This window comes from Zingiber officinale, chromosome 4A (genome assembly GCF_018446385.1).
Source record: "Zingiber officinale cultivar Zhangliang chromosome 4A, Zo_v1.1, whole genome shotgun sequence".
NCBI classification, from domain to species: Eukaryota; Viridiplantae; Streptophyta; class Magnoliopsida; order Zingiberales; family Zingiberaceae; genus Zingiber; species Zingiber officinale.
In genome coordinates, this window is record NC_055992.1 from 1,370,261 (window position 1) to 1,382,801 (window position 12,541).

Here is a 12,541-nt window from a genome sequence, read left to right on the forward strand (position 1 = left end):
ACAAACAACATTATCAAATCAGGAAAAAAATAAAGTCAGAGTATTAGAGACTTCATTCATATTGCCTAATTATGCTTTAATTTTGTTACTGGTACACAACTAAGAATCATATAGATTAGTCTACGTCAAAGATAAGTCATCTCATACATTGACAGTGGAACAGTGCAAGAAGACAACAGACTTAACCTACAAATGGCAGAGTTGAAAAGTTAAAAAACCATTGATTAATGTGTAAAGCAGTAAACATAAGAAAAAAAAATCATCATACATTATTAAAATTATCAAAAATCATCACCGCCATCATCGTTATCATCGTAGGCATCATCATCGTCATCATTGGGAGGATTCTGACTTTGAGCGGAGCTCAACTGAAGGTGTTGCATGATAAATTCTTGTTGTCAGCGCATTTCTCTAATATCTTTCTCCAAATTAGCCCGTTCTAGGTCTCTTTGCACCCTTTCTGGGTCTCTTTGCGAAATTATTTCCTTCAGATGGCTAACCTCATCAGTCAAGGTATTTACTTGGGTCGTAAGTGCTGATGTGGAGGAAGAAGTTCCAACTAATCTTTGGGTTCTACTCAAGGAACCCATCCCCAATATCCTTCCCCCTTTTGGTCCTCCACTGGCCTCTAACCATAAACTCAAATTATTGCCAACAGACTCCTCAGACCCCTGACTATCGATACCAACTTGTGAGCATGTTTGAGCTAGCTCGAGTTGATCATATTTTTCCTGTTTTGTAAAACACAGACGATATTGATTAGATATAATAGAAACACATATAATATTAAGACAATAATGGTAGGTAACTAATTAAATTTAAACCATATATTAAGGTAAAATAAAAATTAATTCCAACCTTGACTGCTTTTGCTCTCGCCCCACTCCATGTGTTATCTTTTTTTTTAAAGTGCGAGTGAAAGCATCAATGAAAGAAGGCTCCTTCCCTGTCTCCTTGGTCTAAAAAAACATTATTTCAAATAACGAAATAATTTGATATATATTAAAAATTTGTGAAAGAGTGAAACTATTACCATTCTCCGTCTATGCTCATCTATGTTAATGGAGCCTCCCGCATATATAGCACTTGAGTCACCAGAATTGTGAGATTGATTCATTCTATTCAGGTCACTCCTTTGTTTACTTTCCTCCGTTGCCCAAAATAGAGTGATCCTCTCCCAATTTTCTTCAGTGATGAAGTTTGGTTTTTTCCGCCGACTCTTTGCGTGACTTAATACATGTCTAATGTGATCGCCACATTTCTTTTTAAATATTCTTCGTATCTCCATTTCGTCATTCGGGTCCCAATTATTTAAGCGCTGAAATAGAAATTTATTTTATTATATAATCACTGTAAAATTGAAGTAAAGTTAAGAAAATTTACTTTGAACTCGCTCCACCAAAGTTGTTTTGTGGCTGGTGGAGTGCTTGAATATGTCAAAGAATCCCCTCCCCAATGGTTGTTCACGATCCTATTTATTTCTCGAACAACTTGTACCAGATTTTCAAAGCTGCATTAAATTACAAAATAATGATATTATATAATTAAGATAGATCTAACAAATAAAATATTTTATAGTACTTACGAATCACCGATGGGGACTAAAGGGGCTCTATCATTCCTAAACTCAGCAAATGAATTTCTTGCTGAGTCAGGAGGATCTGAGTGGACATGTAACTGTTCTGGGTAAGGTACTTGTGGCGGCGAATATGAAACCGGTGCAGAAGGTACATGAGAAGGGCCCGGCTGATGAAGGGGTGGCATAGGTACACTGGCAGGAGAATATGATGCCGGTGGAGAAGACACATGGGATGGGCCTGCTTGAGTAGGGGGTGGATTAGGTTCACTGGCAGGTGATGGATGTGTCTGGTCCTGTGGTCGCCGTCTACGTCCACCACGTCGAAATATATGCTGGAAATTTCAACAATTTAATAAAGTTAATTACAGATCTAATACATAACAAAGGATAATTAAAAACTTACCATTTTTATGTAAAGATTATGGAAAAGGATGGAGGGGAAATTTATAAAATGTGACCTCTGATGACCTGTAGGAATAAATGTTAGGACCTTGACGTCCGCTAGAGGGGGGGTGAATAGCGTCTCACCCAAAACTTTACTTCCTATAATGTTAGTGCACAGCGGAATACAAAAACAAACTAACAAATACAAAAGTTAACCTAAAACAAGAAAGAAGAAGACAACAAACCAAACACAAACCCTAACACAAGGTGTTTACGTGGTTCGGAGATAACTTGCTCCTACTCCACGGCGTGTCCGTAAGGTGGACGATCCCTCAATCCGTCGGTGGATTAGTCCCCGGCAAACTCCGGCTAGCTCAACCTCCTTGTGGGTGGAGAAACCTCACCACAACTCCAACCAAGATCACTTGGACACAAGAGATCCTTGAGCACTTTGGTGACTACTAATTAGGCTTTAACCAAGTCTAATTTCGTCACCTTGGCCGGTCATACCAAGCTCCTTCTTATAGAGCTTGGAACAAATCAAAACCTGATTTGCCCGTTACCAGTCGACTGGTCAATGCACCAGTCGACTGGTGCCAACGGCTCTCTGCTACAGTGCATCAGTCGACTGCTACAATCATCAGTCGACTGCTACAGTACTGCTACAGTAACGCTACAGTACTGCTACAGTAACGCTACAGTGAACCCTGATTTTAGAATTTTGCCTCGAGTACATTCACTCATCACTCGTTCTCTCCCGACCAACCTAGACCTAGCCTTCTAGCCTCCTCCATCAGCCTCGCGTCCCTCGGATGTCTCCCCATCCTTCACGTCTTGCCTTCTGGAGCTTCCTTCGGCCTTGTCCATATTGTCGGGTCTTCCTTTGCCAAGAGGCTCCTCACCTCCGGGGCTTCATCCATTGTCAAGTCACACTTGGACTTACGTTGCCAAGACTACATGCTTGGACTTACACCGCCAAGACCCATTCTTGGACTTTCCTCCTTTGCCAAGATCACACTTGGACTTTTCTTGTTGTACTTGTATCCTGCACACTCACAATGCATATCAAATACAACAATAAACCTAACTTAAACCTTTGCCCAAACATCAAAACCTAGGGCACCTAGATTGCTTCAACAATCTCCCCCTTTTTGATGTTTGGCAACCTGTTTAAGTTAGGGAAACATAAATGTAATACATATGCAAATAAATATGCAAATCAACTCATGCATAAATAATGGAACCTAAATCCCTAGGCTCCCCCTTCACCTAAGCTCTCCCTTGAGCTAGGATTTCCCGCAAAGGTAAACTTCTCCCCCTTTGCCTAAACAATCGCTCCCCCTTCACCTATGCTCCCCTTCGAGCTAGGATTTCTTGCAAAGGTGTATAGGTTTTCCATTTAAACCTTAAAATAAATACAATGTGTTAACAGATAAAGTAAATCAAATTATAAAAGAGACAGTATATACAATAAAATATGGGAAATTTCTTTAAATAAGCTAACAAAACTTACCCATCATCAAAAATCAAAGTCATCATTGTCATTATCATCCTCATCCTCCTCTTCCTCTTCCTCCTCCTCTTCCTCTTCCTCTTCCTCCTCCTCCTCCTCCTCCTCCTCCTCCTCATCATCATCATCATCATCAATTTCACTTCTATCTACGTTGATTACTACACCGTTGGGATCTCGTAAAGTTGGAATAATATATTCCTCAGTCTGAAAGGTATTTGAAACTTCCTCTTGTTGATATGCAATGTTTTCCCAACGTGCCTCAATTTTTTTTCGTGCTTTAGTTTTACAAACAGCCCACCAATCAATCTTATCGCGTTTCAAACTCGGATATGAAGAATAGAATACTTGAATTGCTTGTTGTGCCAACACAAATGGTTCATATCTCTTATAAAATCTCTTATGATTTATTTCAACTAAATTATAATGTGGATGCACTTTCATCCCTCTAACAGGGTCAAACCAGCGACACATAAATAATATAACTTGCATTTGTGGTTCTGGGTATTCTACTTCTATAATTTCATCCAACAAACCATAAAAATCATTACTTGGACCTCCTTCATTGGATGACGATACGCACACCCCACTATTCATGGTATTCTTGCCCATTCCATAGTCTTGAGTATGAAAATTATATCCATTTATGAAATATGCTGGCCAAGTGCGTACGCATGAATTTGGACCCCATGACAGATGGATTAGCCATTCTTGTTCAAGGTGAGATTGATTAGCTTGAACCTAAGGTCAAAACACAAATTGTTAAAAGTATGCATATGTATCACACAAATATAGATTTTTTACTTACATATGATTTGAACCATGCAACAAATTCTTCTTCACAAAATCTATCGAACTCTTGTGCCGATAATTCAGAATATAAGTTGGTAAATATCCTACTCAAAAAAACATATTGTTACACAAATAATTGAAAAAATAAAGAAATAAAAATAAAAATATATACTTACTCGTAATATGATGATACTTCTGGACAATTTAGTAAAATATATATTTGGGCTGCTCGCCATTCTTTACCAGTTAAGTATCTTCGTTTACATGGTCCACTTGGTCGACCAAGGTAGTTAAAAATTGAAAATGAGGTAACATTTGGATCAATAGGACCCTCATCATTTCTGCCCGCTCTTCGCCTTTTGCATTGAACATGAGGTTCAAAATAATATGATGCAAAAGTGGTGACTTCCTCCACAATGTATGCATTAACAATAGAGGCTTCAACTCGTGCTTTATTTTTCACCTTTTTCTTCAAATGATATAAGAATCTGTTGAAGATATATAAAATTATATTAAATATATATATATATATAAATAATCCAGGAGTAGAAATATTTTTTTTTCATTCAAACATTCGAATTATACAAATAACACACTCTACCTCTCAAATGGATACATCCACCGAAAATGAACGGGTCCTCCAACTTTGGCCTCATATGGCAAGTGAACCAAAAGATGCTCCATGGAGTCAAAAAAAGAGGGTGGAAATATTCTTTCCAAATTGCACAAAATGATTGGAATATCTCTCTCTAACTTCTCCATGTGTGAACGTTTCAAAACTGTTGAGCAAATATCATGTAGGAAAATACTTAACTCCGTAATCGCTCCCCATACAAATTGTGGTAAGAGTTCCTTAAAAGCAATAGGAATCAGTCTTTGCATTATGATATGACAATCATGACTTTTCATACCAATTAACTTCCATTCTTTCATATCAACACATCTTCCAAGATTAGAGACATACCCATCTGGAAATTTCAAAGATTTCAACCATTCACATAGGACACGTCTTTGATCCTTATTTAATGTATAAATTGCCTTTGGCTTTGGTCCTCTACTATTTTCATCGACATCAAGAGTGGGTCTTTTACATATGAGTCGCATATCTTTTCTTGCATTGAGATTGTCTTTTGTTTTTTCGGTGATATCCATCACAGTATTTATCAGATTATCAAAAACATTCTTCTCAATATGCATTACATCGAGATTATGATGTATCAAATGACTAAACCAATACGGTAAATCCCAAAATATACTTCGTTTAGTCCATTTATGTGTACTCCCATATTCATAATTTGTACCATATGGTTGTTCAATAACAGAGGGAAAGTGATGCACTCTGTACCAAATATCTTGACCAATCAATCTCAATGGCGGAAGTGTTCTTTCGATCCTATTTTTAGTGAATTCATCTTTATTCTTTCTGAACTTATGATTTGTTGGTAAGAATTGCCTATGACAATCAAAATAACTTGGTTTCTTTCCGTGTTTCAATCTGAATGACTTTGATCTCTCCATACATATTGGGCATCCCAAGATCCCAGCAGTACTCCAACCTGATAGCATACCATAAGCTGGAAAGTCATTTATGGTCCAAAGAAGAGCAGCCTTCAGTATAAACATCTGGTTAGAATGAACATCGTATGTAGGAACACCTTCATCCCATAGTTGTTTAAGTTCTGCTATCAGAGGTTGCATATAAATATCTATTAACTTTTTTGGATTTTACGGACCTGGTACAACCAATGTTAAAAACATATAAGGTGTTTTCATGCACATCCAAGGCGGAAGATTATACGGCATTAAAATAACTGGCCAACAAGAATAATTTCTTCCTGATTTACCAAATAGAGCAAATCCATCAGCACAGAGACATAATCTAATATTTCTAGTCTCCTTTGCAAAATCTGGATATGTTCTATCAAAATTTTTCCAAGCATCTGCATCTGATGGATGACACATTAAACCCTCTTCTGTTTGATGAGTTGCATGCCAAGTCATGTGTTCCGCAGTTGCCTTTGATGCATACAATCTTTGTAATCTAGGAGTTAAAGGTAAATAAAACAACTGGCTGTGTGCTTTACGTCGTTGTTGACTCCTGGTTGTCTTATACCTATCTTGATTACAGAATTTACAAACCTCTACTTCTGCATCATCTCCCCAATATAACATACAACCATCTCTGCAAACATCAATTCTTTCAACTGGAAGACCTAAATCTTTCACCAGTTTTTTCATACTGTAAAAATCAAGAGGCAAACTGTGATCACGTGGCAATGTATCGTCAAACGCTTGAACAACATCATTAAAACAATCTTGCGACATATTATGATCTGCCTTTATATTTAATAATCTGGATGTGAGAGATAATTTAGTCTGACTGTCACAACCGGAATATAATGGTTCATTTGCAACACTCAATACTTCTTGAAATTTGTAATATATTTCATCCAGACCTGGTACATCAGGCTCCTCCAACGGCAATGTATTAGTGGCAAACATTTGTTCACTTGTTGGAGGAAAACTAGAACTTGCACCAAGCGTCTCGGGAATATAATTCTGACAACTTGCATCAATTACCATCCTCTGATATGGATTGAATTGTTCATAATAACTCTGATCCCCACTAGCAGAGGCTTGAAAATTCCGTCCATAATCCTCATCAGATATGAACGGTTCGCCATGACTTGTCCAATTATAATAATTCGGAGTAAAACCAAATCTACAAAGATGTTCTTCAACTTTATCGGTGGATAAAAATTTCCCATTGTGACATTTTCTACACGCGCACCTTATCTTCTTGCCATCCATATACATAACTTGAGTAGATGCAAAATTTAAAAATTGCCTCAGTCCAGTGATAAACTCAGGAGTTAACCCCTGACGATTAGGCAAATTTTTGTTATACATCCAACTTCGCTCATTCTGCATTTTACCTGAATTCAACTGTTTAGTTAAACATTATTAAAAGTAACTATACATAAATCTTATCATTGAAGACAAAACAAAAAACAACAGCTAATTAAAAAGACGGAACGCAATTAATCAACTATAATAAAATTATTTAAAGCTAACTTTATATACAAAGTAAATGCATAATAACGAACTTAAGAATACCGAAAAGAAGTCAACAAATACAGGTCTTCAACTACACTGAGATCACGTCAAAATGAGATCTGCACAAAGAACATTATCAATTCAGGCAGTAATTTTCGCCCACGACCACCGCGTGCTGCAACGGCAGGCGGTGGTGACCGCCTGCTCGGACGTGGCAGCCGCCTACGCGGCCAAGGCGATGCTGTGCGAGGCCGACGGGGTCGTCGACTGGCGGCTGCGGGCGGACACCTGCGAGGTCTGCGAACTCGGCGAGCATGCGGCGTGAGGAGGCGGCGGCGGCAGCATGGCGGCGGCGGCGCTGCCAGCCCGCGCCTGACCGCGGCCAGCCCGCGCCTGCCGGCGGCCAGCCCGCGCCGGCAGGGAGTCCCGCGACGGCGAGAGAGAGAGATCCGAGAGCGTTTTGCTTACCAAACGAAAACCTTCCACCGCCGATCGTCGTAGATCACGCCGTCGTCGGTCGGAGATGTGGCCGAAACCTGGAAATCGCAGATGGGAAGAAGGGGGAACGGGGGAGAGAGAGGAAAGAAAAGAGAGAAGGGAAAAAGAATCGGGTTGGGAATTAGATCTAGGGTTTTTAGGAACAAATATTTTTTGTTCCCAATTTCGTCCCTAAATTTGGGACAAATTTATGGATTCGTCCCAAATTTTGGGACGAATCCAGGATTCGTCCCAAACTTTGGGACGAATCCAGGATTCGTCCCAAACTTTGGGACGAATCCAGGATTCGTTCCAAAACTTAAATTAATTTAAAATAAATTAAATCAAAGACCGAAAGCTTATATCTTGACCTAGATACATCGGAATTTGATGAAAAAAGTTTCTATGCGTTCGTATCGTTGCCTTGATCGTAAATATGTCACCATCCATATTTTTTAAATATTATTTTAAGTGATTCAAATTTTTAATACCAAATTAGGTCAAATTGGAATTAAAAAATTCCAAAAATAAATATATTTGGTAAAAAATATTTTTATGGATATATTTACGATCAGGACAATGATACGAACGCATAGAAATTTATTTCATCAAATTCTGATGTCTCTAGGTCCGTATATGACGCGTCCCATTTTGTTTTTTTTTTTAAGATAATTAAATTTTTGGGACGAATCTCTGGATTCGTCCCAAAACTTAAATTAATTTAAAATAAATTAAATCAAAGACCGAAAGCTTATATCTTGACCTAGAGACATCGGAATTTGATGAAACAAGTTTCTATGCGTTCGTATCGTTGCCCTGATCGTAAATATGTCACCATCCATATTTTTTAATTAATAATTTAATTTATTTAAATTTTTCATACCAAATTAGGTCAAATTTGAATAAAAAATTCCAAAAATAAATATATTTGTTAAAAAATATTTTTATGTATATATTTACGATAAGGACTATGATACGAATGCATAGAAATTTATTTCATCAAATTCCGATGTCTCTAGGTAGATATTTTTTAATACATATATAGGTTGCTATTAACTAAAAAGGTGTTGTGCAGTGAACGGTTGTAAATTAATGTCTGAAAACTTAAATATGGACCTACAGACATCGGAATTTGATGAAAAAAGTTTCTATGCGTTCGTATCGTTGCCTTGATCGTAAATATGTCACCATCCATATTTTTTAAATATTATTTTAAGTGATTCAAATTTTTAATACCAAATTAGGTCAAATTGGAATTAAAAAATTCCAAAAATAAATATATTTGGTAAAAAATATTTTTTTGGATATATTTACGATCAGGACAACGATACGAACGCATATAAATTTATTTCATCAAATTCTGATGTCTCTAGGTCCGTATATGACGCGTCCCATTTTGTTTTTTTTTTTTAAGATAATTAAATTTTTGGGACGAATTCCTGGATTCGTCCCAAATTTTGGGACGAATCCAGGATTCGTCCCAAAACTTAAATTAATTTAAAATAAATTAAATCAAAGACCGAAAGCTTATATCTTGACCTAGAGACATCGGAATTTGATGAAACAAGTTTCTATGCGTTCGTATCGTTGCCCTGATCGTAAATATGTCACCATCCATATTTTTTAATTAATAATTTAATTTATTTAAATTTTTCATACCAAATTAGGTCAAATTTGAATAAAAAATTCCAAAAATAAATATATTTGTTAAAAAATATTTTTATGTATATATTTACGATAAGGACTATGATACGAATGCATAGAAATTTATTTCATCAAATTCCGATGTCTCTAGGTAGATATTTTTTAATACATATATAGGTTGCTATTAACTAAAAAGGTGTTGTGCAGTGAACGGTTGTAAATTAATGTCTGAAAACTTAAATATGGACCTACATCGGAATTTGATGAAAAAAGTTTCTATGCGTTCGTATAGTTGCCTTGATCGTAAATATGTCACCATCCATATTTTTTAAATAATATTTTAAGTGATTCAAATTTTTAATACCAAATTAGGTCAAATTGGAATTAAAAAATTTCAAAAATAAATATATTTGGTAAAAAATATTTTTATGGATATATTTACGATCAGGACAATGATACGAACGCATAGAAATTTATTTCATCAAATTCTGATGTCTCTAGGTCCGTATATGAGGCGTCCCATTTTGTTTTTTTTAAGATAATTAAATTTTTGGGACGAATCTCTGGATTCGTCCCAAAATTTGGGACGAATCCAGAAATTCGTCCCAAACTTTGGGACGAATTCCTGGATTCGTCCCAAATTTTGGGACAAATCCAGGATTCGTCCCAAAACTTAAATTAATTTAAAATAAATTAAATCAAAGACCGAAAGCTTATATCTTGACCTAGAGACATCGGAATTTGATGAAACAAGTTTCTATGCGTTCGTATCGTTGCCCTGATCGTAAATATGTCACCATCCATATTTTTTAATTATTATTTTAAGTGATTCAAATTTTTCACCCTAAATTAGGTCAAATTTGAATTAAAAAATTCCAAAAATAAATATATTTGTTAAAAATATTTTTATGTATATATTTACGATAAGGACTATGATACGAATGCATAGAAATTATTTCATCAAATTCCGATGTCTCTAGGTAGATATTTTTTAATACATATATAGGTTGCTATTAACTAAAAAGGTGTTGTGTAGTGAACGGTTGTAAATTAATGTCTGAAAACTTAAATATGGACCTACAGACATCGGAATTTGATGAAAAAAGTTTCTATGCGTTCGTATCGTTGCCTTGATCATAAATATGTCACCATCCATATTTTTTAAATATTATTTTAAGTGATTCAAATTTTTAATACCAAATTAGGTCAAATTGGAATTAAAAAATTCCAAAAATAAATATATTTGGTAAAAAATATTTTTTTAGATATATTTATGATCAGGACAACGATACGAATGCATAGAAATTTATTTCATCAAATTCTGATGTCTCTAGGTCCGTATATGATGCGTCCCATTTTGTTTTTTTTTTTTAAGATAATTAAATTTTGGGACGAATCCAGGATTCGTCCCAAAACTTAAATTAATTTAAAATAAATTAAATCAAAGACCGAAAGCTTATATCTTGACCTAGAGACATCGGAATTTGATGAAACAAGTTTCTATGCGTTCGTATCGTTGCCCTGATCGTAAATATGTCACCATCCATATTTTTTAATTAATAATTTAATTTATTTAAATTTTTCATACCAAATTAGGTCAAATTTGAATAAAAAATTCCAAAAATAAATATATTTGTTAAAAAATATTTTTATGTATATATTTACGATAAGGACTATGATACGAATGCATAGAAATTTATTTCATCAAATTCCGATGTCTCTAGGTAGATATTTTTTAATACATATATAGGTTGCTATTAACTAAAAAGGTGTTGTGCAGTGAACGGTTGTAAATTAGTGTCTGAAAACTTAAATATGGACCTAGAGACATCAGAATTTGATGAAAAAAGTTTCTATGCGTTCGTATCGTTGCCTTGATCGTAAATATGTCACCATCCATATTTTTTAAATATTATTTTAAGTGATTCAAATTTTTAATACCAAATTAGGTCAAATTGGAATTAAAAAATTCCAAAAATAAATATATTTGGTAAAAAATATTTTTTTGGATATATTTACGATCAGGACAATGATACGAACGCATAGAAATTTATTTCATCAAATTCTGATGTCTCTAGGTCCGTATATGACGCGTCCCATTTTGTTTTTTTTTTTTAAGATAATTAAATTTTTGGGACGAATCCAGGATTCGTCCCAAAACTTAAATTAATTTAAAATAAATTAAATCAAAGACCGAAAGCTTATATCTTGACCTAGAGACATCGGAATTTGATGAAACAAGTTTCTATGCGTTCGTATCATTGCCCTGATCGTAAATATGTCACCATCCATATTTTTTAATTAATAATTTAATTTATTTAAATTTTTCATACCAAATTAGGTCAAATTTGAATAAAAAATTCGAAAAATAAATATATTTGTTAAAAAATATTTTTATGTATATATTTACGATAAGAACTATGATACGAATGCATAGAAATTTATTTCATCAAATTCCGATGTCTCTAGGTAGATATTTTTTAATACATATATAGGTTGCTATTAACTAAAAAGGTGTTGTGCAGTGAACGGTTGTAAATTAATGTCTGAAAACTTAAATATGGACCTACAGACATCGGAATTTGATGAAAAAAGTTTCTATGCGTTCGTATCGTTGCCTTGATCGTAAATATATCACCATCCATATTTTTTAAATATTATTTTAAGTGATTCAAATTTTTAATACCAAATTAGGTCAAATTGGAATTAAAAAATTCCAAAAATAAATATATTTGGTAAAAAATATTTTTTTGGATATATTTACGATCAGGACAACGATACGAACGCATAGAAATTTATTTCATCAAATTCTGATGTCTCTAGGTCCGTATATGACGCGTCCCATTTTGTTTTTTTTTTAAGATAATTAAATTTTTGGGACGAATCTCTGGATTCATCCCAAAATTTGGGACGAATCCAGAAATTCATCCCAAACTTTGGGACGAATTCCTGGATTCGTCCCAAATTTTGGGACGAATCCAGGATTCGTCCCAAAACTTAAATTAATTTAAAATAAATTAAATCAAAGACCGAAAGCTTATATCTTGACCTAGAGACATCGGAATTTGATGAAACAAGTTTCTATGCGTTCGTATCGT